Source organism: Chrysemys picta, chromosome 1 (assembly GCF_011386835.1).
Source record: "Chrysemys picta bellii isolate R12L10 chromosome 1, ASM1138683v2, whole genome shotgun sequence".
In the NCBI taxonomy this organism is placed as follows: Eukaryota; Metazoa; Chordata; order Testudines; family Emydidae; genus Chrysemys; species Chrysemys picta.
Genome location: NC_088791.1, coordinates 159,906,175 through 159,927,585, shown reverse-complemented (window position 1 = coordinate 159,927,585; position 21,411 = coordinate 159,906,175).

The following is a 21,411-nucleotide window of genomic DNA, read 5'->3' as shown; positions in this document are numbered from 1 at the left end:
TTGAAGACTTTAAATTATGATTTGAGGACTTCAGTAACTTTGGCAGAAGTTATGAGCCTATTGCAGGAGTGGGTGGGTGAGGTGCTGTGGCCTGCGATATTCAGGAGGTCAGACCAATGGCCTTTAAGTCTAGGAGGAAAATATCTTCCCATTGTTAGTTGATTTGTGCCTGTGGCTCAGTCAGGTAGGTAGGTAACGTGTATGGGGCAAAACATAAGCATATGACTTTTACTCCAGTTATAGTTCAGTAACAACCCTGCACTAAAAACCTGAAATCCACTTGCATAAAGACCAGAATGGGTGCACATTTGTGTTTCATCTAATTCTATGCATTAACGTCCTACAGAAAACTGGCCTCTGTCCCTGGAACTCATTGATCCTGTCCTTGTGCCTCTCCATGCAGCACAGCACATTGTCATCATCTTCCTTTGCCTGCAATGATGAAGAAGGTGAGATGACACACATAATGAGCAGCTGACCACCTGCTCAGTGCTGTGCTGACTCAGCAGCCACTTCTGCATAGTGAATCATATATAAATGTTTGACCTGGTATCCCCTAGCAACAACTTTGAAAGCTGAACTCCATTGTCTCCACTAGCTACTACAGATCCTGCGCTACTCACCTGGCCATGCAAGTATGCTTGCCCAGTGGATTTGAGGACACAGTGCTGGATTTCTTACACAAACACATACTCAGTAAATCTAAATTAACTGCTTGGCATTGTGCATGTATTTTTGAAACCTATAGTGATCTACCACTATCTATATATGGAGCTGAAGCCAGCTCTGTGTACTCACATATGAGTGGGGTGAGCACTAGTATATCTAGTAGGGATAAGGAGGTGCTGCTTCCGTTGTATAAGGCGCTGGTGAGACATTTGGAGTACTGTGTGCAGTTCTGGTCTCCCATGTTTAAAAAAGATGAACTCAAACTGGAACGGGTCCAGAGAAGGGCCACTAGGATGATCAGAGGAATGGAAAACCTGTCGTATGAAAGGAGACTAGAGGAGCTCGGGTTGTTTAGTCTGACAAAACGAAGGCTGAGGGGGGATATGATTGCTCTCTTTAAATATATCAGAGGGATAAATATAAGGGAGGGAGAGGAATTATTCCAGCTTAGTACTAATGTGGACACAAGAACGAATGGATATAAATTGGCCGTGGGGAAGTTCAGGCTTGAAATTAGACGAAGGTTTCTGACCGTCAGAGGGGTGAAATATTGGAACGGCCTTCCGAGGGAAATGGTGGGGGCGAGGGACCTGTTTGGTTTTAAGATTAAGTTAGATAAGTTTATGGAGGGAATGGTTTAATGGTAAAACATATTAGCCAAGGAATACTGAGCAATGGCAGGTAAATAGTATAATGGCTAACAGGGGTCAGGCTGGAGACTCTTGCCTACATGCTCGGGGTCTTACTGATCGCCATATTTGGGGTCGGGAAGGAATTTTCCTCCAGGGTAGATTGGCTGAGGCCCTGGAGGTTTTTCGCCTTCCTCCACAGCATGGGGCAGGGATCGCTAGCAGGAGGGTTCTCTGCCAATTGAAGTCACTAAAACACAGGATTTGGGGACTTCAACAGCAGAGTCAAGGGAAGGGGTAGGGACGGTTTTGTGGCCTGCAGCATGCAGGGGTCAGACCAGATGATCATAATGGTCCCTTCTGACCTTAAAGTCTATGAGTCAGATTTGACCCACAATGTCTTCTGCATGTGGATTAATTTCCACTACAGACATTTGCTGGTCATTGGGCTTACTTCAGTAAGGTCAGAAGAAGGATTTAAACAACAAATTTCAAAGTAATCCATTAAACTCTTTGTGAAATCATCTCTACCTGCTTCTGGAATTTAAATTCCCTTATCATAGAATATCAGGGTTGGGGACCTCAAGAGGTCATCTAGTCCAACCCCCTGCTCAAAGTAGGACCAATTCCCAGAGAGATTTTTGCCCCAAATGGCCCCCTCAAGGATTGAACTCATAACCCTAGGTTTAGCAAAGCAATGCTCAAACCACTGAGCCATCCCTCCTCCCAATAGACATGTATATTTTTTGGGTTGTGAATATGCTCTTATTTTTCCTGCTACTTTGATTGATCACCATTGTACCTTGCTGCTAATTTAGCAATGTTTAAGCTACACATTCTTTTGGGTTTCCTCTGAAATTAATTGACCATATACATTATGTGGAGCGCTTTAACTTCCTCTGGTACTTACGTTTGTGACACGCGTTTTAGACAACATTGTGATTTGTTTGAACATTAAGTTCGTTAGTGGATGGAAGCCAACACATTCTTTTCAAACCATAGATCTGCACTCAATTGTGCAACATTTGGATCAGTAACACTTAGGATTAAATATGTTTCTAAATGCTATGAGAAAGCTTTTCACATAGGAAGCTGAAGTGCAGCAATCATACTTTTCAGGTAGCTCTGATCTTAACATTTGCTGTCTCCAAACAGCAGGGTATTGAAGACTCCAGGCAGCAGGTGACTAGATTAATTAATCTAGTTTGTTTCTTTGTTTTCTTCTTCCTCCTGTGTTTTATTGCATTTAAAAATTAAAATGGGCTCTGCTGATACCGGGTTTGTTTGTAAATTTCCCATTGTTTGCACTGAGATTTATGTATTTGTGTATACTTTGCCATTCCTCCTTAGACAGAAATCAATTCTGGTTTAGTATCAGTACAGTCTGGGAAAGGGATAGCCTACTGTGATTTCAGCATAATAAAAGCTGATTGAACTATCAATGATTCATCTGTGTTTTGTATTACAAAGTTAAACATGCTCTTTTCCATTTAAACAAAATGATCCTGAAATAATGGAGATGCTAGGACAATGGGTCATCGTTAGACACTTTAAGAACTCAATGAAGCTCACACCTATATGAAAAAGAACCTATTATGTCTCAAGCACATTTAAAAAAAAAATTTCAGCTGAAGTACAGGGTATTCAGAAACAAAGCAAATTATTTAAGGCATAGATCTCTGCTCCTTGAAATCTCTTGCAATATTGGCAGATGAGTCTTGAATTATAATAGAAAGAAAGAGAGAGAAAAAAAGAAAGTCCAAACAGGTAAACAGGATACTCTGTGTGATTGTGAGAAAGAATCCAGATTGTGGAAAGTCCCTTTATTTTTACTTTGTAAATAAGTAAAGAAAAATACTCACTAGTCTTATCTCAAGAAAAATAGAGCCTTTTGCAAATTGCAGACTGTTTCACTTGGTAGAATATTATGTTTATGGGCACAAAAAGTAAAATGTAATTAGGAGAAGGCATTCAGGATGTTTGGATCACATTCTGTTTCAGAGCTTGTGGTGGGTTTACAGGTCAAATGTCCACCCAAACTCTGATAAAAATTAGAAATACTTAGAGTGAGCGTACGGTGATTTGTGACTGTTTGTAAAGAAATGGGGGGTTATTTGTGGACCCCTAATATTCATGATGTCACCAGCCTCAGTGGGTCACACTTGAGAATACCAGATTCAGGACAAACTGCTGAGAAATAGGGCAGACTCATCCCAAACTGGTGGTTTTTAGCTATACCAAGCCAGTAATAAAAGTAAAACATCAGTCTCACCACACTGATAAACAAGAAGTCAGAAATGCAGTTTCCTTAGGCATTCCAGCATTTAATTCACCATCCAGACACTAGAGTTTATGATGAGTAGTTACTGAAAACCAATTTCATCAAACAAAGGGTTCTTCTGAGCCCAAGAGATCAGTCACATAGCCAGGTCAACTTATAACTCAGATCTTATCCAATTGCAACAGAAAAGCTTCAAAAACAGACTCCAATGAGAAACTGCTGAACTCGAATTGATATGCAAACTAGATACAATCAATTTAGGCTTGAATAGAGACTGGGAATGGCTGAGCCATTACAAACATTGAATCTATCTCCCCATGTAAGTATTCTCACACTTCTTATCAAACTGTCTGTACTGGGCTATCTTGATTGTCACTTCAAAAGTTTTTTCTCTTATTTAATTGGCCTCTCAGCGTTGGTAAGACAACTCCCACCTTTTCATGCTCTCTGTATGTGTGTATATATATCTCCTCAATATATGTTCCATTCTATGCATCCGAAGAAGTGGGCTGTAGTCCACGAAAGCTTATGCTCCCGCCGAATTGCCGCCACAGATCGTGATCGCGGCTTTTTTTTTGTTTGTTTGTTTTTTTGTTTGGCTGCTCGGGGCGGCCAAAACCCTGGAGCTGGCCCTGCTTCTGGGTTCTGCTCCTCCATCTGCTTTTGACCCAGTAGAGGACCTTGGAAAAGTCATTAAACCTCTCTAAAAAATTGTGCTTGTCTGCCAGAGGAAATGAGTTTGTTTTTGAAAGTAAATGGGCCATTTGTGAAAGAAAGTAGGTTAAAATTAGTATTTCAAAATTTCACAAGCTTTTGGATCTCCATCCTGCAAACAGTTTCACTGAAGCACTTCACTTAAGATTCACAGACAATGGGACTGCTCATGTTCATAAAGTTAAACATATAGCATCACAGACATGGAGGGCTGGAAAGGACCTTGAGAAGCAATCAAGTCCAGCCCCCTGCACTGAGGCAGGATCAAGTAACCTTATTCCAGTCCTAACAGGTGTTTGTCCAACCTCTTCTTTAAAACCTCCAATGGTGGGGTTTCCACAACCTCCCTTGGAAACCTATTCCAGAGCTTAGGTACCCTTATAGTTAGAAAGTTTTTCCTAATATCAAACCTAAATCTTCCTTGCTGCAGATTATGCCTATTACTTCTTATCCTACCTTCAGTGGACATGGAGAACTATTGATCACTGTCCTCTTTATAACAACCCTTAACATATTTGAAGACGGTTATCAGGTCCGTTCCCCCCTCCCCCCCAGTCTTCTATCAAGACCAAATAAGCTCAGTTTTTTTAACCTCTCCTCATAGGTCAGGTTTTCTAAACCTTTATCATTCTTGTTTCTCCCCTCTGTACTCCTCCAATTTGTCCATGTCTTTCTTAAAGTGTGGAACCCAGAATTGGACACAGTACTCCAGCTGAAGCCTCATCAGTGCTGAGTAGAGCAGGACAATTACCCTCCATGTCTTACATACAACACTTCTGTTAATACACCCCAGAATGATATTAGCTTATTTCCATAACTGCATCATATTGTTGACTATATTCAATTTGTGATCCATTTTAACCCCCAGATCCTTTTCAGCAGTACTGCCACCTTGCCAGTTACTATGCATAAGTATTTTCAGGTTTGGGTCGTTGGAATCAGATTTATCAAGGTATTTAGGTGACTGAAGATACAGATAGGCACCACATGGGATTTAGCAAATGCCTAAGCACTTAGGTGCCTAACTTCATCTATAGGCACCTAAGGTCATGTATTTACTCTAAGTAACTCTGAGAATCTGGCCCTTACTCATCAACTTTTGTGGAAAAGCTCAATTTAAGCAGCATAGAACTATCTGAAAGGAACCATTCTAAATATTTGTGTGAAATTTTAGTGAAAAGTTTTCACCCTTTGTGTATTGAGTTTGTCCTTGGTGCAGTGAGTGGATAACTGTGGTGCTTCTACTATGTATACGCAGCCACTAATTGTTACAACATCAGCAAGCTTTTTTTCTGTGTGTCATTTTTCACAAAACTTGATAAAACATGGTGTGTTTCTTTGGTTACAGCAGGAGGTATTGTAGGATTTCCTAACATTAACTCTGCTATTGCATTTTTCATTTGCTTTTACTCTAGGAGCTTTTTATCTGTTTCCGAGAAGTTAAGTGAATACCAATTGAATACTCACAATATCTTGGTGATTTAAAAGTGAGGTGGGAGATATTGCAGCTAGAAAGTACTGTGATCAAATGGTATGCACATGAAAACAGCATAATATGAATCAATGTTACGCTAAAGTGAAGAGTGAACCTCAAAATGTTCAGAGTATTGGTTTGATTCAGATAGGCAACCAAAATGAGACTGTTTATCCAAATAAACCTGGAATCTCCATACCCCTAGGGTCAACAAAACTGGGCCACACTCATGAGAACAGATTTTCTGAGGGGATTTCTCGTATTCCCTGTTTTAGGGCAGGCCAGAAGACCAAAAGGTCTTTTTTGTAATATGATAGCTAACATTAACAAATGGAGCTGGTTAAAAGATAATTCAAATTTAATGAAAAAAACAGAACAAAACAGGTCAACATTTTCCCAAAATGTTCATGGAAAATTTTGACCTGCTTTCAACCAATTCTTTTCTTTTTTTTTTTAAGTCAATATTTTACAATAGCAGAGCAGTTGGAATGTTTTTTAAAGGTGAACATTGTAAAAGCATTTCCATTCCATCAGTGTTCAAAATGGAGTGACTTTTCATTGTTTCAAAGGTGTCCGCTAATTTCAAAGGGCTTCAAGCCATTGCTTACAGATAGGCACACGTATACATTAGCTGCATGTATAAGTGTCCTGCCTGAATAAGGATGCCTTCTTTTATCAATATCTATATTATTAGAACCATTTCCCCATTCCAAAACTGCTATTTATTTTTAAAGGGAAATTTGTCCATACCTATATGGTATGCGCAAGCGTCACATCAAGTGTTTCAGATAAATATGTAAGTTGCATCATAAAGGACAGTTTTGGATAGTTTGAAGTGAGTGTTGCTGACATTAATTTAGCTTTAATGAAGATTAATCTAGCAAAGATGGAATACACGTAAGACCCTGTTCTCCTGTCACTTGCTCAGCATGTAACCTGGATTTTCCTGTTCTTCAGGCAACAGAAGTGAATTTTGTTGTTGCCAAGTAAGTTATATGAAAACAGGATTCGTCTCTTTCCAAATCTGTGAGATGTTTGGTAATTGCACTGGGAGGACTGGGGATTGGAGGGCAATATGCATTCCAAGGTCATAAAACGTTGGACTGGGGTCTGGCATATGCAGCTTCTTTAAGTTCTGACTCATTTTCTGTACAGCACCTTTAAATGGTAGAAATCCCTGCTGCTATTTTGTGTTCATAAGCAGCCAGCCACGCTGAGATAGATACACACTATCCCCTCTCTCGGACACCTTACTTTAGTTCTTTCTTGCTTTGTGGTCCTCTTAATATCAAACAAATGTCACTCAGGAGGATGATATATGTTGTATTTTTGTTTATGGAACAACATGACAAGAGAGAGGGGGAAATAAGATATGTTTGTTAAAGACGTCCCCAGGCAGCAATTAAGGAACATGATAATCACTTATGTAAGACACTTCTAATTTTCACTAAACCAGAAAGTACCCTTCTAGATTTCACAAAGAAATTTTCACTCACTCCCATGAACATTCAAGCTTATATTTGTACAGTGCTTAGTCACATGCGTCTAATGAAAAGTATGTATAAAAATAATGCTTAGGACATTCCTCTCCCCCTGCTCTGATATCTCCTGGAACTGAGTATCATCTGTCCTTTCACATCTTTGAACCCTTGATTTACTTCAGAAATGGATATTGTAACAATGAATGTGTAGAAAGAGTAATAAAGCATATATTTGGTAAATAATAATAGCAATGAATTACTCGTAATAATGTTATTACTCATACCAACCTGAATTAGCTATGGGTCAAGAGCCGAAATGTGTTGTTGGGTTTTTTTGCCACACTCTGCTCATCCAACTGCTTGGTTGTTATGCTAATTTAGAGTCCCTTAGACATAGTGGACCGGAGGCAAAGGCACTGTCAATGTGGATGTGACATGAAATGAATCTGAAGGCATCAAAGGAAACCTACAGGAAGTCCTCACCTTATATGTTGTAGGGGCTTGAAGAAGGCCTAAGTTCCATTATTTTATACATCTTTGACTTGGGTCCAGTGATAGATATTTGCCATTTCTTTATATTTGTCTATCACATCTACCTCCAGCCTCCCCTGCGCAGCACGTACACATGATGGTACTGTAAAGCTTGATCTGCTGGGTAGGCACAAGACTTGTTGGTTAAAACATCTTGTGTAGACAATCCCCTGGAAAAAGGAATTTATGCCAGTGGAAGAGCAGTTGAAATACCCAAGCTTATGGGCAACACTTAGGGGAATATTATTTCTATTAGTATAATTATATATGTGAGTGGAATGTTGATTCTTGAAAATAACATTGAACAGGCCACATTTAGAGCAAGGGTCTAAATGCAGCTTATTTGTAGAAAACACTAATTGATGCAGTAGCTATTTGGTTATATGCATATTTAGATCTAAGTTGCCATAGTTACCTTAAATGGCAGTTTAGTATTTGCACATTTTGTAGAAAATTAATGGATTGACATTGAAAATCCAAATACTTTAAAAATCCTGTTTCTATTTTGAGCTGGCTATCTGAGCAGTCTCATGGACATTGAATTACATGATGGGCTATGTTATGACTTAAAGCCAGAGTGCACATTATAGGAGGATGTGAAGGGACCTGGGAGCTCTGTCACCTTGGAAAGGGGTGCAGAATGTGCTCATCTTCACAACCATCCGGCTCATTTTTCATTTCCATTTGGAGCTGTTTGCGCCAGTGAGCTAATGAGTTACCCGACCAGAGGAAATCCATTCTGATGTTTTTATGCATATTTCTTTCGAGAAAAGAATTGGAGAAGGAGTGGTCAACCTGGACTTGTTTAAATAGCCTCTGAACAAGAGTAGGCAGGTCAAAAGTCAATATGCAGAAATGGGGCTATTCCAATGATCCAGACACATGGGACTGTGGTGAAACACAAACCATGGAACATCTGTTGGTCTGTCAGCTCCTGGAAGAGCCAAGCACCCTTGAAGATCTTGCCACGGCTACAGATTGGGCCACATGATATGCCCAACACTGGAAAAACCTATTATTGTGTCGGAAGAACACAAGAAGACTTAATTACTACAGAAGTTGGTTTTGATGTAATGATTATTTTTTATTTCTATCTTTCTCTATATAAAAACTATGGAGCAGCTGAGAGTGACTCTGATTTAAATCTGCTTCCATTCTCTCTTACTGATCCAGATCCACTCCCTTGAAATGGAGATGGAGCCAAACCAAAAGCTCAGATCCAAACACATCACGATTTCTGGAGGTTAGATCTGGATCAGGATTTCCCTTCTTTGTGGCTATCTCTGTCTCCTAGCTTTAAAAGAAGCCAGACACAACACCTGAATCCAACCACCCCTGAACTTTGGAAAAGCTCAGATCTGGATCTGAGTTTTGTAGCTTAGGATCATCTTTGCTTTTTAAAACTGTTCCATTGAATCCCGAACAGAAAATGTGCCCATGTATTTACTGGCGATATGAAGAAAAGTCCAGGTAATAACTACAAATTGATTTGGAGTCCCTTAAAACTAAGGATTTGACTGAGGTCAGCTACACTCCTCCTCATTCTGATCCCAGAAGCATTCCCCCACCAAATGTCTTCCATTTTAATTGTCTTGCCAACCGCAATCTGTATTCCAAAGCGCCGTTACTTTCATTTCTTAATGCATAGCCTTCCTTACACGTCCTTTACTCAGCTGCATGCTAATGAAGACAGTTTGCAACCTTAACTGTCAATGACAAATCCCAGGATATTTCACCCTGCTTCCTGATTGGTGGGATTGTACTACATAAGACACCTTCTAATTAGGAAAAAACAACTAGTATCTTGTCAACGTGCAGCCTGCAAGTTAAAACAAGTTAACACAATGGATGCTTTGTGTTTCATGCAAAGTTGACTTTCCATTTGGATGTTATCTGTTAGCTTTTAACAAATATTCAATGTAGTTGTCAGCATTGCTGTACTTCAGCAGCAGCAGTTTAAAAAGCTGAAACAATACACATGTATGTCCACAATTATATATGTTATCAGTTAAATGTAAAACACTAGAATACAACATACCAGTCAATTATGTTTTATTTACAAGATATGGCTGTTATTATTTGTATTAGGGTCAAGAGATCAGGGACCCCATTGTGCTAGGTACTGCACAAAAGTCCCAGTCCTGTGCACTCTACAATCTTTAAAAAAAAAATAAGACAAAGGCTGGGAGAAGAAACAGGTACAGAGAAGTGATTTGTCCAATGTCACAGAGCACATCAGTGGCAGAGCTAGGAATAGACCCTAGGTCTCCTGACTTCCTGCCATAGCCAATGGACCATGCTGCTTATCCAGGGCATTATGGATGGTCATGACAAATGTCCAGTGACAAATGTTGAAAGGAATTAAAAAAAAAAAAAAACCTCTTCCAAAATTTTGCACGCAAAATATTCCAGTTTTTCAATGAAAATCTGAAAAACAGTTTATTTATTTATGTATTTATTTGTGTTTTTTGAAAACCCAAAAATGTTATCTAACCTGAACAGATTTTGGGTTTCAATTAAGGGTTGTTTTTTCCCCCCTGCTTCACACTAAAAGGCTAGACTATTAAACTTGCACCATAACCGAGCCTCATGCCACATTTAATCCAAGGGGCATTGGTATTGCATATGCCTGCCTTTCATCTGTGCGTCAACTCGCTGAGTCATGCTATGCCCAATCTCAGTCCGACATCAACCTGCTCTTACCTCTGATGTTCTGCTAGGTACTGTGTGCTATTCACTCAAGAAATACTGAAATGTCAGTCTAAGGCAGTGTGGCAGGGCAGGGTTAAACCCCCCTTTAAAGCCCTGCCAAAATGCTGGCTGCAGCCTGCTCTCTGGCCAGTAGGCCAGGTGTAGAGATGCAGGTACTCAGCAGAGAGCCAGCTGCAAGCCCTAACGAGGGCTGGCTCAGACAAACATGCTGGGCTAAGTAGTGATAGCTGGGCTGGGGCAGGAGAGGGCTATAAAAGCCCTGGGCAAACCTCAGAGAGGAGGCTAGCTTGGGAGGAGACAGGAGGGCAGTATCTCTGTCTCCTTGCCAACAAGGAAGCCTCAAGGGCCAGGAGACCCTGGGGAGGGATCTGTGGGGCATAAGCACTGTAAATAAAGACACTGGGGTGATCCAACAAAAGAAGGAGTGAACACTCTTTATTATACCAGCCTAAACACAGGGTGCATGCACAAAAGTGGGAGAGCCTGCACCAACCCTGTGACAGGCAGCCTATGTGAAATGTAGCCGGATGTGGACTAAAGAAAGGACTCTTGCATCATCCCCAGGGCCTTGCTCTGATGTGTTTTGTGGGGCTTTGAAAGACTGTAGTGTCACACACATTAATGATACACAATTAGACCGTGGCTGGCTGAGAGCCACCATCATATGTTTTCAGAGATTCTGTATTTCCTTGCTAAGTATGAAGAAATCTCCAAAAGGATCTCCTGAGTATTCTAGCATTGAAGTTTATTTACAGGCTTCCACGGGTGATGGAAGGGTGGACAAGTTTCCTCTACCATTGTATAGAACAGGAGTGCAGTAACTTGCTTTATTTTGCCCCGTGGATTTAGAAAGAAACATACCATCACCCATGAGAGTGGAACAAGCCAGGACATCTGGAACAAAATCAGTAAAGCCAGGAACACCTTCAGGAGCTTAAATACAGTCTGGAAATAATCAAAATACGACACCAAAACCAAACTCAAGATTTATCAGAGCTGAGTACTTTCAACATTACTTTATAGTGCAGAATGCTGGGGAATGAGAAAGTATGACATGTCCAAACTCTCTTCATTCCATACAACCTGCCTCAGAAAAATCCTCCATATCTTTTGGCCCAGAACAATCTCAAACCAAGATCTATTGACATAGTGCAGCCAAGAGGATCTGAGCACCATCATTGCCAGAAAGAGTTGGAGATTGGCTTTGTTTGCAAGCCTTCCTATGCAATAAAGGTAATGAAGAAGGAGGTCTTACAGTGACATGTGACCATCCCACCTAATACTGAAATCCATCTTAAACCTGGTGCTTTTCCATTTAGAAGGAGGGGTGGGTATCCAGAGGGACAAAGGATTCCCGCCTTGGGCCAAAGGTATAAAAGGGGGTGGAGCAGAACAAAGGGCGCTCCACTCATGAGAAAACCTCTAGTTACCACCTGAGCTGGAGCTAAAAAGAACTGTAGCATGGGAAAGGATTGGGCCCAGACTAGGAAGGAGTCCAGTCTGTAAAAGAAGCTTATTGGAACATCTCTGTGTGTGAGATTTTATCTGTAATCAGTTTCTTAATGTATTAGGCTTAGACTTGCGTATTTTGCTTGGTAACTTACTTTGTTCTGTCTGTTATTACTTTGACCCACTTAAATCCTACCTTTTATACTTAATAAAATCACTTTTGTTTATTAATTAACCCAGAGTAAGCAATTAATACCAGGGGGAGCAAACAGCTGTGCATATCTCTCTATCAGTGTTATAGAGGGCGGACAATTTATGAGTTTACCCAGTATAAGCTTTATAAAGAGTAAAACAGATTTATTTGAGGTTTAGGCTCCCAGAAAGACTGAATACTGGGTGCTGGGAAAGTCCCTGTTAACTGAGAAGCCCCTGGGCCCAGTGAATCTTAGTTTCTGTGAACTGCAGGGGGTCATGGCCCAACCTCTTGGTCTGTGCTGGAGCCGACTGGTGTGTTTAGCTCAGCAAGATGGGAGTGGAAGAAGCCTTTTCTGGCAGTGGGGTTTGCTTTCAGTGATATGCCAGCACATGTAGTGTCAGTCTTGAGGGAGTTTCTGGTACCCAACCCGTCACACATGTGCAGAAGGATTCAGGCAGGGGAAGAGGGCATGTTGGTACCTGAAAATTCCCCAAGATACAGCCAGGATCTCAGAGGGCACACTTCTAATGCTCACTGACCATTCTTCTTTTAGGGTGAGCACATGCTATAAGTGCACTACAGTGGTCTTTTACTTTGATATTTGGAGGCGTTCAGCACATAACCTTTAAAGCTGTGGGGCCTGTGTGTATCTGAAATGTAATGCTGGTGAGAGGCCGCCCAGAACACGGACAGTCTCTACTGATCAGCAGAACACACACTACAAGGGCAACTGCTCTGCAACTGTCCTCACAGTGCCCTGACAGTGAACATCAATGCAGACCTTTGCGAATCACCCCCCGGGATGGAATATTATCAGTCTGGATACCCTTGGTTTCTCTGCTGCGATTGCCATTCAGGGTGCTAATCGATGCCAGCTGGGTTGGCATTTTTGTACAACACAGACACCTTTTCATTTGGAAGTGACTCTATTGAATCATGCAGGAGCTTCTTGTGTTCACTTATAAGCGTCTTCATGAGGTAGCCCTGTCCTACCTAGCTACTCTATTAACTCAGTGCAGCACTAACCCCCTGCCTTCACTCTGCCTGCATTCTCAGCCTTCGCTGCCCACCAATCAGCTTTTCCCACAAGCATTTCTGCGCTTTCTCCCATGCCACCTTGACAAACTCTGTCTAGCTACCAAACTCCCTCTGTAAAACCCATTTCTGCCATGCTACCGACACGAGGGCTAGGCAGGAGGTGATTCATGACAAGTGCTCATTGTGCTTGTTTTATTGCTACATTGTTCATCTTCCTGTTATGTGCTGGTGAACACTTTTTTGCCCAAAGTTGGTTTTTTTTTCTGATGAAAAATATTCTTTTTTGGGGGAAAGGAACTTTTTGCAAAAAATATCAACATCTTCAAAACATTCTACCTTCATGTTCAGTAAATAAAAATATTTTATCATGCTTTCAATCATGATTTTGCTGAAAATGTCTCAAACTTTTGCAAAACATGGGTCCTTTTTGAGTTCTGTGAAATGGAAATGGTTTCAAGATGTCTTCATAAAACTGTTTTCCCTTTTTTTGAACATCTGTAGGTGTAAACCCAGCTGTAATCTCTTTGGCGAAGGGACACCTAGCAAAACAGGTTCCAATTCCTGTTTGGGTACTTTAGGCACTAGCTTAATGAATATAATAATACTAATATAACTACTATCAAATAATTCATGAGGGCTCTAATGGAGGAAAGTACGTCAGTATGTGCTTAGCTTTAATCATGTGCTTAAGTCCTGTTGAAGTCCACTGGACTTAAGCAGATGTTGAAAGTTAAACAAGTGGTTAGGTGCCAGCCTGAAGTGGGATGTTCATAAGCATGTGCATGAGTATTTCTCTGAATGGAGGCTCAGGTCAGCCAATGATAATCCAGTCAGGGTAAAATATTTTCTAGATGTGTTTCTTGTGTTGCCCTGTCCTTTGTGCTTGGAACGATGTTTGAAAATAAAGACCCCAATTCTTCAAACTCTTAGGCACATGTGCAGTCCCACTTGCAGACATGTTTGCTGGGGCCCAAGTTTGAATTCAGCTGAAACAAAGCTTAGGCATATTTCGTCTTGCTACTACAGATAGGGTCAAACTGTTTTAAAATAACCCATGTCTGAGCCAAGTTCTTTCTTTCTTTCCAACCTAGGGATAGGCCATACATATTCATATGTTGCCAGCCAATTTTTATTTTCTTCTGAGCAGCACGCTACCACTTCAATCAACACGGTTTTCAGAAAAATGTGGCCTTTAAGATGTTGTGACATTTTGTGAAACAACATAACACAGTGTGACTGATGCAGGTGGATGTGCCCCATAAAGCTGAGAGATTTAAAGAGATGTGGTTTTCCAAAAATTTCAGCGCAGAATTTGCTTTTAATATCACTTTAAAATCCTATTTAACCCCCTCAGAATATATAATAAATGTGTCTGAACTTTTATTTCAAAACCTTTCTGCTGAACGTTTACAGATTTTATATGTATAGGACCTGTCTCCCCTCCACAAGTAGAAATAAGAGAAAATATAAGTATCAAGTGCATCATAAAACATATAACTTGTAATTCTATTTCTTTCTGCTGTCCTGAAGGAAAAGAGGAGTTTTAGCGGGATCAATAGTTATAAATCGTTACAAATGATTCAAGGTTTTATTTCATCCACTTTTATTATTATGTTCATGCCATCTGCTGTACATATTGGGGTTATTACACTAATTCATGTTGTGAGGACTACCCTCTGAGTGAGAGATGTCAAAGGGCAATTGATTAAAGGGTATTTGCCCGCTTACACCGGTTTTTCTAGTGAAAGATTCTATGCTAAGAAAGTGAGCTGATGTGATAATGGAGTCCCATTTCTGCAGATGAATACGAGACATGCGGCTTTATGTGTTCATAAATATAGGAATGTCTTTTAATCTGCTGGTGATGGAGGGTGAGAAGGGAAGAGTGTAAATGTAGTCAGTGACAGCTGTATATTATTACAAGGCTAAGGAAATCAGGTTGCTACTTTTCTTAAAAGATAAAAAAGCATTCATGCTTGACATATAGAACACAGACCAATCTAGCAATTTTCTTTATATACATTCCTTACTATGTATGATTTAATGGATGTGGTGGGTGGAAGAGGGAGTAGGAACTAAGAGAAACAAAATAATTCCTATGATATAAGCTATGGTGTCAGTTACAAATAAAGATATTGTTGACAGTTGATACAGTATGGGTATTTACCAGGGAAAAGAACTGTTTATTCCACAGTTCTTCAACATTAAACGGGACTGGACAGATCACCCCAGGCATGGAAATGCCTATATCCCAAATCTCTTGTTTTCTGCAACTATCCTAAGCACACAATAAGATGCAACATTATAAACAATGGAAAAAATATAGCAACCTCTACTCCATCAATGCATGGTGGTGTCAGGAAGGAGAAATGAACAAGATGTATCAGAAATATTAGATATTGTCTGTAACTTTATAGCACGCAGGCTGAGAGTGAGAGTACCCTGAATATTTAAAAAATAATACAAATGTTATAATGGCAAACTGGCAAGTGGCAATATTTTTACCTCATTTTAATTAACTTGTCCAGTGTATCCAAGTTCCGGATGCTGTGAACACTTACACAAATGAGTAACTTTACACACATTGGTAGTCCCAGTGAATTCAGTAGGTGGTTCAGCACCTCCAAAAATCTGTTTGATTTAGCTGCCTAAATGTGGATTTCAGAGCCTAAATCCAGATACCCAAGACTGAAAATGTCACTGCAAAGTTGTTTCTTTATACAGAGGACAGGCCAGAATTTTAACCAGGGTCTCCAGGGTTGTCAATCCAGAATCTCTCAACAGCACTTCATTTACTTACAAACTTATAATTAAATAAAACAATACCAGCTGAGAGAGAGATTTTATAAAACCAGAAAACAGACTATATTTTAGATCACAAATTCAATATTGTGGCCCTGATTTTCTAGACACACTTTTGCAGACACAACCATTTGCATCCACAGAATTGCATGCACAAGTAGTTGTACATGCAAAATTTGAGGCTGAGTTGAGGCCCCCTTTAAAATCCAGCCTTTAATGTCTTCAATTGCAAGATTCTAACAATTCGAGAATTAAAGTCTCCTCCGATTGCCTCAATTGCAAGACAAAATACCCAGGTTTTCATTTCTCCATGATTTCCTTTTAAAATCTACTGAAGAGACTCCTTTCATTTGTGAGGGGAAATATCCACAGTCTTTGTAAAACTTGTTGGGAATGTAGAAAGTTCCCTTTGTTAGCCAACAACTACATTAATCCGAAATCCTGCAAAACACTTGAAGTATAAGAATAGTCTCTCTGAAGTCAGTGTCAAACCTAAAGTCAATGGGACAACTCCCAGGCTTAAATTATCCTTTGAGGGATATTTTGACACATTTTTATTCCTGTCAAGGGAATGCCCTGAAAATTCAGCAAGAATATGACTGTGAGGGTTCTTGAATTCTTTGACAATTAAGTGTCATGGGTTGTCTGGTCAGTTGGTAGTATTGTTTTTGCAGCACCAGCCATCGCTTCCCAGTTTCTTCAGTGAGCCAATTGCTGTTTTCTTTTTATTAGGCATCATGCAGCACCAACACTAATTGCATAAATTGATTCATTTATAGCCAGTGCAACAGAAAACAAAGTAACAATAGATACAAAATGATTGCAATGGGGGCGCCTGAGCTTGCTTGCTGATACATGCTGAATAGAAGTGCCAGCTGTGTTGCCGGACCAGAGAATTTAAAGAAACAAAAAACAAAAAATACCTCCCCCCCCAAATCATCATAAAAACAACAACAACAACAAAAAGAAACCTGTGAATTCAAGTGTTTACTCCAGTGGCATCTCATGTTGAAACATGCCAGGAGGTCCAATTTTCCTTTTAATTTTCTGGTCTGACCTTATTGCTTTGGCAGCCTTAGAAACAGAAGGACTGAAGAATATAGTAGCATTGCAAACTTCTACACAACACCCTGCCAACATGCCACAAGCCTCACCTGGAGGCTTAACTTTAGGGATGAAAAAGTAGCTCAAGAATAGATCCACATAAGGATTTAGGAACCTAACTGCCACTTTAGGTGCCTAAATGTTGAGATCCTCAAAAAATCAGCTCTATGCTCTCTAACTCTGTAGGTGCCCTAAAGTCCCTAGACAACTACATTTCCACCATTCAGGACTGTCTGTCAGTAAACATGCACACAGCCACCTTACTCTACGTGCCCAGGTGTCTATCTCCTACGTAAGCCCTAGCTGGATGTTAAGGCTGGTGGGGAAGAAGAAATGTGAAGGAAGACAATTCACAAAGAAGCAGTACCTAACATTTTTTTTAATACCAATATGGTATGCAGCTAAAATATGGTTCCATGGAGTATGTGAATTGACATATTTTAGACAGGAGGGTGACCGAATTTAGTAGCCTTAGCATTAGTGACTGATAGCTGAATGCTCAAAAGGAGTTAGGCTCCTAATTTCTATTTAGGCTGCTAACTTCCAGTGAAATCGATATACTCATCCAACCAATGAAAACATGTTGCATCTATCAGAGCTCACTTTCACCTTCATCTCTGCAGAAACATACAAGGTTAATTTCCCCTCTTGGCAAAACAATGTAGGAGTGCACTAAAAGAACAATTCTTTGTCTTTATGCAAAACAAGTTAACCACCAAAATTTTTCAGTTCCACATTAAGGGTGCAACTTTTTTTTGCCTATCTCTGCTCTTTATGTGCTCATGTGCAATGAATAGAAATAGAGGTTAAAATGATGGTAAAACATTGAAAGATTTGTGTGGGAATGCATGATTAATATTGTGTGTGTTAATGGCTCTTACTAAGAGTTTGCATTATCCTTGTTTGGTTCTTTAATGATCACAATGTTCCCTGCCAGTTTCTTATTTACCAGAGGAGAAAATGAGTGGAAACCACATCCAAAGGGTCAGCACACATCAGACTGCCCAAGGGTATGGTACAGGAGTGGGCCATCACTGCACGGATGACAAAGGCAGGATCTGAAACATCCTAGAGTCAGATTAAGTAAATCAACTAGAGCAATTTAACTGTTGCATAATTGCAGTAACTATGTAATGTATTGGACGTGCTTGAGTTTTTGCTGGCAATGCTTGGTAAACTACAATTAAGGGGACTGTAGCAAAACTGACTTACCATAAAGGGTTGTGTTGTTGTTTTTTTTGAGACAGCATAGGTGAACAAATTAGCATGTGTGTAAATGCATGAAATAACTGATTACAGTCATATTTATACTTTAACTAAGGGGATGGTTCCTATTGCAACTAGTTTCTAATGATGCATGTTTTATTTGTAACAGATCATTCGCTGGACAGATGGGGAAATTGTGAAGGAGGAGTGATGGAGCAGAGAAGTGCACTGTTTAAAGTGGATTCATTCAGCTGGCAAGCAACATGTAAATCAATATGCTACAACCACAATCTAAGGGGATTTACATTAGCAGCAATAGGGTAATTCAGATGCCATGGTCCATTCAGTCCTTAAATTCTTACTTGAGACTGATAACAAAGGTGTTCAGTGTTTCCATGTGTGATGATGGGTTAAATCCTGCACCACCACTAAAGTCAATGGGAAAACTCCACAAGCCAGGATTTTGCCTGCTTTTTTTTTTTAAGGATGTGGCCTTGCCAATAGGAACTGAAATGAGTTCATCAGTTAATTTTCACACAGGCAACCCAACAATGCTCCAGTAGCAATGGCATTCAATTACTGATGGCCTATTTCAGATGTGATCCAGCAACCTAGAGGTGAATAATAGTAATTATTAGTAATACTGACAGTAGTAATAATGCTTTCAGGGTGCCCTACAGGTTTACAAACCTGGGGGCTGAGAGTCTCTGATTATAGCCCCTCCCCACAAAGGAAGACTTTGAACTTCTGTGGGATCTAGTCTAGTGCACAGATCAAGCAGTTCATATTCTGCGGAGACCAGCATCGAGAGTAGCAGAGATCTGACCCGGCACTGGCTACCAAAAGCCAGCCGAGACCTCCACAAAACTCCAGACTGGAGACCCAGGAGAGGACCCTGTCCCATCTAGGGGCAAAGACACTGTTGGGCGACTGTCCAATGTTCACAATGCTGCAGCACTCATCTCTGGATGCATTTCAGAAGGTGCCAGGGAGGGAGCTGGGGGTTGGGATGAGTTGTGAGTTTTGGGAGGTGGGGAAGTGGTTGATTTGTTAAGGTTTGGTATTTATTAGTTAGCCCTAGCCCTCTCCTTCCCCAAATCCTCTTTTCCTGCTCTCAAAAATATCCCCCTTTGTTATACTGTTATTTTTGGATGTGTCATTTCTTTGCTGGGGTTTGTGTTGATTTACGTTATTATTTCTTGTGTACTGGGTTTTATCCTACTTGCCCATTAGTAGCATTGTTCATTTTCCCAAGGGACCGATCCCCTTGTGTCTTGGGCACAGTGAGGAGTCATGTCAGGTGAAGGTACCAGGCATCACAAAAAGAACCCAGGATCCAGCGAGGAGAAGGGAGAAGCCAATCCAAGTAGCAAGCACCACGAAGGAGGTTAGAGCCACACCTCAGGGGAGGGGCTACATCAGTAAGTGACAAAACACCGCTGTCCACAGCTTTTAATCTGACCATCCAGATAAACATGTAATCAGTTGGGCAAGTGGGTGCATTTGCTGCTATTCCTAACTGGGCAGGTTTATGGCCAAGCATATTTCCAAAGGGATCAAATTCCAGAGGCCAAGCCCATCTCTGAAAATGCCTTGCTTCTTGGATCCACAAGCTACACCGTTAGTACATAAAGCTTCAGTATTCTGGATATGAGGGAATTATATGGTGGGAGCTTTATATATATTTAAACAAGTGCTAAGGCAAGACCATTCAGAGCTGTATATATGCTAACCAGTCTCTCTTATTTCAGTGAGCAGTTGATTGGCTACCATTGCAGGTATTAATGTAAGCCCACCATACCCTGGAGGCAGGCAAGCTGCATTTGAGACTAGTTAGAGTTTCTGGGGGGCTTTCACAGATCGTCCCAGGTAATAGTCTGAGAGCTTAGTAAAGCATGGATGACTGAGGCTAACTGTAGGAAGAAAAGAGCTCAGCAAAAATAAATACATTAAAAGATCAGAATTATATATTAATTTTGTCAGTGGGAGTCCTCTAAACACCTCAGACAAAGGCTATCAAAATAGTACAATCGAGGTTAAAAAAACCTTTAATCTCATTTATATATAGTATCTCACACATTAAAAAAAGCTATCCAGTAACAAAAAAAAAAAAATCTGTTCTTAAATCTTAATCTAGGTTACATTTTTATATACCCACTTGGGGGACTGGGGAGGGGAATCATGAAGCAAATTCTACACGATAATATTTTTGCAGTTAATCTGATTCCTTCCAAAAATGCTTTTATGAAAATGAATCAATATTAGAACTACATTAAATTCTCCTTTATCACTTAAAAAAATTTCTCTTTTTACTTCAATTTAATAAAAATCCACACAGTACAAAATGGTGTGATTTAAAAAATGGATTCATATACAGGAAGCATCAAATTGGTTATAGCCTCATCAGCCAGACTAGGTGAACATCAACCACATCATCATGTCTCTTTGTAAAATATTCATTTGAAAGAATTTTACTATAATCATATTCAAAGAAAAATACTCCTTAATCCTCAGCAATAACACATAATTTGGCAGGAAACAGTACTGAAGCCTTGATACCCATTAAGTAAATCTGACCCAATATGTGAAAAAAAAATCTTTCCATAATTATTGAGTTGCTTCAGCCAAGTCTTGAGATATCATTTTTCCCCGCTTTATATTTAAAAGAAAAATAAAAAAAAGTTCCTACTTCCCCACTCCTTGCATAACTTTATGCTTGTCAGCAATGGACATAAAAGTTACAATTAAAGTTTTACATAAGACAGAAGAGTAAAGCATGGCAGTAAGAGACATATTCTTTGATGGAATTCTAAAATATTTAAGGATCTGGAGAGTGGGGATAAAGTCATGTTCTAATATCATTTCCAAAAACTTAATTTAGTACCAGAATTGAATCCCCAGGTCGTCTGAAAAGGTTAATACACAGACATGATGTGTCATATCTTTGATGTCCAGCACCTTGACTCTATGATGTCATGATGGGTTATCCTTGATGACAATACTGGCTTAAAGGATAGGTTTTTGCCATCCTTACAGTGCGAAGAGATGAGTCCAATCATGTAGAATACTTATGTGTGTGCTTAACTTTAAGGATATAAGTAGTCCCATTGATTTCACTGGGATTA